General features: G+C 40.6%; 1 long non-coding RNA gene across 1 annotated transcript; it reads right to left on the reverse strand.

Moving 5' to 3' along the window:
• Positions 1 to 1,271: 1,271 nt before the first annotated feature.
• Positions 1,272 to 4,777, reverse strand: LOC140140131 (uncharacterized). Its single transcript, XR_011857215.1, has 3 exons — positions 4,673 to 4,777; positions 3,824 to 3,937; positions 1,272 to 1,397 (listed from the first exon to the last, which is right to left on the reverse strand). It is a non-coding gene; the product is annotated as an uncharacterized lncRNA (long non-coding RNA).
• Between the last annotated feature and the right edge of the window lie 659 nt (positions 4,778 to 5,436).

Genomic DNA, 5,436 nt, shown 5'->3' on the forward strand with positions numbered 1-5,436 from the left:
TGACAGAGCATGTGTTCGTAAAAAAAAGGAGGTCTTAACAGCCCTACATATGCGTCACCTCCAAAGTTGGGGTGCCCCCCCCCCCCCCCCCGGGGTAATGTATAGATCATCAGCATAATATGAAACGCTTAGCTACTGGGTCAGTGGGTTGGTCATTTTTATAGAATATGTTTTACAGGATTGAAATGGAATACTCCTTTCTGTACGCGCCAATTCAACATAGAAGCGGCGGTTCTGGAGCATGGTTGCAGGGAGTCTATGAGGTGAAAGTCTTGAGTCATCTCTATAACCTTGCTGATTAGGCGTCTGTGGTTGACCGTATCATAAGCCGTTGGTTGATCGTATCATAAAGCTGCTGATAGATCAACAAACAGTGCTGTCATGATCTGTCCTCTGGCAAAGCCATCTTCGATGGCAGAACGTGATCAGTTGTTGACTTGCCTGGTCAAACACTACTTGCTCTGGTATAATATGTTCATCTATAAAGGGGTGAATCTGATGACGACGAGTTTTTTTCTCGAACAGTTTATAGCTGTGGCAGAGAAATGAGATTGGTATGTACCTCTTTCATTCTGAGCGTTCCTTTCCAGGGCATTAATACAGTAAACGTTCGCCTAATGGCGCTATGGGCTCACTTGACCATTAGGAAACGAATTTGGAGAAAACCTTCTGTTAATAAAATACTATGCTGAGCCACCAGCCTGGGTGGCTCACGCTCCAGTAATTTCAGATGATTGAGCTCAGTAATACATCAAAGAATGTCTTCCAATTCAAGAAAACAAATAGATAATCAGTTTATCGGATTAAAAGCTTAGAGGGAAGGTCTTACTGCTCAGCGAGTGTTTGTAATTATCAGAAGGTTTTCTCCAAATTCATTCTCTAATGACATAGGTGGAATTTTAGGCACAACCTAAAAGTGCCCTCCCGTAAAATTCCCACCAGCAAAAAAGGGCATGGAACCTTATTTCTTGTTGGGATTTCAGAGGAGGGGGCTCTTTATTTGCACATGAAATTTACCCTAAGGACAAGGAGCCCAAGTGCGCCATTAGGCGAATCTTTGTGGTATAATAATAGCTATCTAGATTTACATGAAGCCGCACAAATTAAACAGGATTTAAACAGATCGAAATATAAAGATCCACATTGAACGATCCATTATTATGTCGAAAACAATAAAAACGTCAAAATCGAAATAATCTCATTTCCGAATAAATCTATCGTCTCCCTAGGGATCGTCAAACATCCCCTAAATAACGTTTACATACCGCATCGTGTTTCATCGTCTCCTCCAGGACATCCTATCTGGCCATCACAGACTTCGTCAATCGTCACACACTTTGAGATGTTCACATCAGGTACTTCGTCACACAGATACGACCCAGGGCAGTGGACGTAAGCTGCAATGTTCATATAACATTCGGTTAACCCAACATATAGTGCAATTAGACCGAATATTCAGTCGATTATACATACTATAAAATCGACTGAAGTGTTCCTACTGCGTTTGGGCATGGTGTTATTGATGTCACTTTTGAGTTTAATTTGTCTCACCTGCATATATGAGCTCTCCAAATTGTTGCTTGTATACAGTACAAGGTTTGGGTGTGCAATCGACGTAAAAAGCCGTTCTGCATTCGTTAAAAAAACCAATTTGTAGTCACGTCTTGAGCACAATCTCGTCGTGTCTTGCCTGTTTATTTTTAAATGCAAAATGGCTGACCCTAAAGGTTAATTGATTGAGTTGACCTCATACGTAATGCATATTGATCATCCATTTCTCAAATAGGGGTGTTTTCTATCACATTGATGGACGTGCTGACCATTTCATCAGGCGGCATAGGAAGCGCAGCACGTGACGTACGAGGCTGGCGAATATACATGGCTGACAGCCCGTTCAAAATTCTGTCGGTCGGACATCCGGGCTATCTCTAGTCTCGGGCCCAAACTGCATGCGGCTCACGGTTTGTTGTGAACAACAGAAACCGGCTGTGAAGGAGGCTACATAGCGATGTTGCTGGAGTGACATTCAATTTAGGAAAAAACGACACTCGACCATGGAATTTAATTTTAAGTTTGCCCGTAAGTTTGTCAGTATATAAACGGTAAATCAAGTAAGTTTCTTTCACTCTGAAGACTTAGAAATGGTTGTTTGATTCCACTGAATATTTGCGATCGAAATTTACATAACACCAATGACAGAAATCATCAACAAAAATCGAATCAGGGACTTGTTTTCACTCGAACATCATCAACCGGAAGTGACGTGACACGGACCGACAGAATACACGGTTAGCAATTACAAATGGAAAATTAACATACTTGCAGTGTGGTACACGGTCGTACCCCGACGGTTTTAGAGTAAGATAATTTTGCTTTGACACCACATAACAAATTTAGAATTGTTTATGAAGATTTCATGAATATGTGTTAATCCAATGGCGACCTCAAAATTAGCGATATCGCTTCCATCACCGCCTGGTGACGCGGGTGGAATTTCCTAGAATTTCCCTCAAGAAATAATGGAATGAACCATATCCTTTGCAAGATGACACAGGTCATACCGGGTCAACCATGATCAATTTTGACAGGACAACGTGGGTATGGAACTCTCCAACTGACTCGCAAGAAAGAGCCAAGAAATTTCACTTTTTTCAGTGCACATCGAGAAACCTGAAGTATTGCAATAGAGTGAGAAGTAAGTGGTTATCACCTATAGGTTCACAAAGGGAATTTTAGACGGTCATAAAAGGGTGAAAATAACGTGTAAAACAGCGGATGTAAATACCGACATCCTTCTCAAATCTAAAACATAGCGTAATAGTACGACACTATAGTGCAATATAAATTGAATGCAACATAATTTCAATATTGTGCTTTTTACTGAGAGTAGGGGCTCGTTTTCCTGACTTCTATTGAAATGATATTTTTTACTGAGTTAAAGGTCTCGGTTTCCTGACTTCAAATTGGATCGATCTCTATTGAAATGATATTTAGAACATGATATTCTTAATGAATAAATTGATCATAATAATGTCCGTTTGAATATAGAATGCAAAAAGTATTTCAATCATTGCATACGAGGCGGGTAAACATCAAAGATTTGTTGTACACATCACAGTCCGTGACTAGTAAGAAACTAACAAAATTATAAAGAGCCACACGCAAATAGGTTGGCAACTCCTTGTAGACGTTCGCTTTTCGTATCTCTTTCCTTGTTGGAAAGGTATAACGTTGACGAGATAGGAACATGTACCGAAGATCCGGGATCTACTCTGCCGTGTTTGGCTGAGTAACGGTACATGAACACGGTCTTTTGTGCCTATGTATATTAGTCATTGTGTAAAGCTGTGTTTATACCCATGGGTTACTCATCATCAGACTGAATCATTGTCGTTATTAACTGCACAAGATGTGTGCAATTCTAGAGAACGTTGACCGACAGAGGGTGTCAATATAGCCCTACGTGTCGCTTTTGAAAAACAGCGATTCATGCGCATGCTCAGCAGGCAAATACGACGGCGATTTAGTACACTGATCATGCGTGCGATTCAGATTTCTGCAAAAGCGATTGCGTATAAATGCATCTTTAGAAATGACCGACGATTGTGTGTTCTCAAGTGGGTTTTATCATGTTAATTAGTGACCTGGCACACATTTGTATTGGTTCGATCAAGCATTGGTTTTTTGTACTGGATCGTCCAAGCATCTCCAACAATTTTTTCAATGTAAGTGCCTCTGGCCCTAGTGGAAGTAAAAACGGATACTATGGCCAGAGTTCTAGGGCTAACTCATTGGGGGAAATGTGCAATTTTGTTCAACAAACCACATCGTCGTTCGTCTTTCTGGTTCACATAACAGTCTACAAAGCCGTCACATCTTGCTCCCAACGTCACACAAAATCCAGATCCGCAATAGTATTCATCCGCTTTACATACACCTGAAAAAAACACTTTGGTTATTGGGGTTTTTTTTTCAACGAAATCTGAGGCACAAATGCCCGGATCACGTTTACTGAAACATTAAGGCGAGACACTCTCGCGATAGACATGATAGACCAAAAAGATAATACATGTATGGTATAGCGCCGGCTCCAATTGTTCCCAATGTACTCGTTCCACTATCAGTGCTCATGGTCAATGAGGTGTGAAACCATATCTATACATCATTTTAATTATATATTATAATATTGCATATTTCACTTGTTTGAAGTGTGCCCATAGTGTTTAAAATGAAAATATGACATTGAAAAAGCTAATGTTAACTTTATTAATTTGGCCTTTATCCAATACTATAGGCTTACTATCGTTAGAATATTTAATTTAGCGCTGGCTCATCCAAGTCGCTTCAGAACAAGGGGGTGGCCACTTTTAACTCCAAGTCGCTTCAGAGCAGCGGCCAGCATCCCAAAGGTTGGACTATCAAGCAGGGAGACAATATGTCCCATTACGGGGGAGCTGTCGCACTCCCTTGGCTACCGCAACTGCAACTCCCCGTCTACTTCCAATGTCCTCTCTCTCTCTCTCTCTCTCTCCCTCTCTTTTTTACCCCTTTCTTACAAGACGCAACCTATGACACGTTCTATTTAAATATATATGCACCTGCTATACTCTTCCCAGAAGTATGCTACACTGCTAGCTCCAGTAAAAACAATCCATTACATTACATTACCTACCTCCAGCAGCAGAAACTCGCCGCTGTTCCAATTCAAGTCGATATCCCAAATTATTACCCGTGCTATCGGTCTTCAACACAAACCACATGCTGGACATTGATGAAGCACACCGTCGACGTCCTATACGATAAATATAAATTTAATACTCCGTTGGTGAGCGACGGGCGAGTGGTAGTGAGCGACAGGCGAGTGGTATTTCACTGAACGCAAGAAAAGGAGTTCTATCTGATTGGCTAGCAATCGATCGCTTAGGTCGCTCAGTAGTCAACTACAAACTCATGCATTCAATTCGATTGAAATCGATTATTCTATTATTGACGAAGACAAAGAGCGTGATAGTGTGTCAATAATGTACATTGTATTGCACCTGGCTTTACCAGCATTCCTTTATAAAATAATTTTCTCAAAGAGTTGAATATTATCAAAATTTTTACCCAGGATTTCAAATTTTTACCCGCAAATTGCAGTTAAACATATCCACAGCAAAATACCGGTCCTCACTAATTAGTACATTTAATTTCCAGTTAGTACATTTAAACGAAACCTGTGATTTACGTGACAACAAATAAAATTTTCTTACAATAGAAATATCATATGGGATACTGATATAGTAGGCCGCAACCGCCACAACGTGGAGCTGCTACGCGTAGCTGACTTTTTTGTTCCGTGGAGCCAAATTGACCAATCATGTTAGAGTTTTTCATTACTCGGAGGTAAAACTGACCAATCAAGTACGACTTACTCATTACGTGAAGCGAATTTAG

The sequence above is a fragment of the Amphiura filiformis genome, chromosome 18 (assembly GCF_039555335.1).
Source record: "Amphiura filiformis chromosome 18, Afil_fr2py, whole genome shotgun sequence".
NCBI classification, from domain to species: Eukaryota; Metazoa; Echinodermata; class Ophiuroidea; order Amphilepidida; family Amphiuridae; genus Amphiura; species Amphiura filiformis.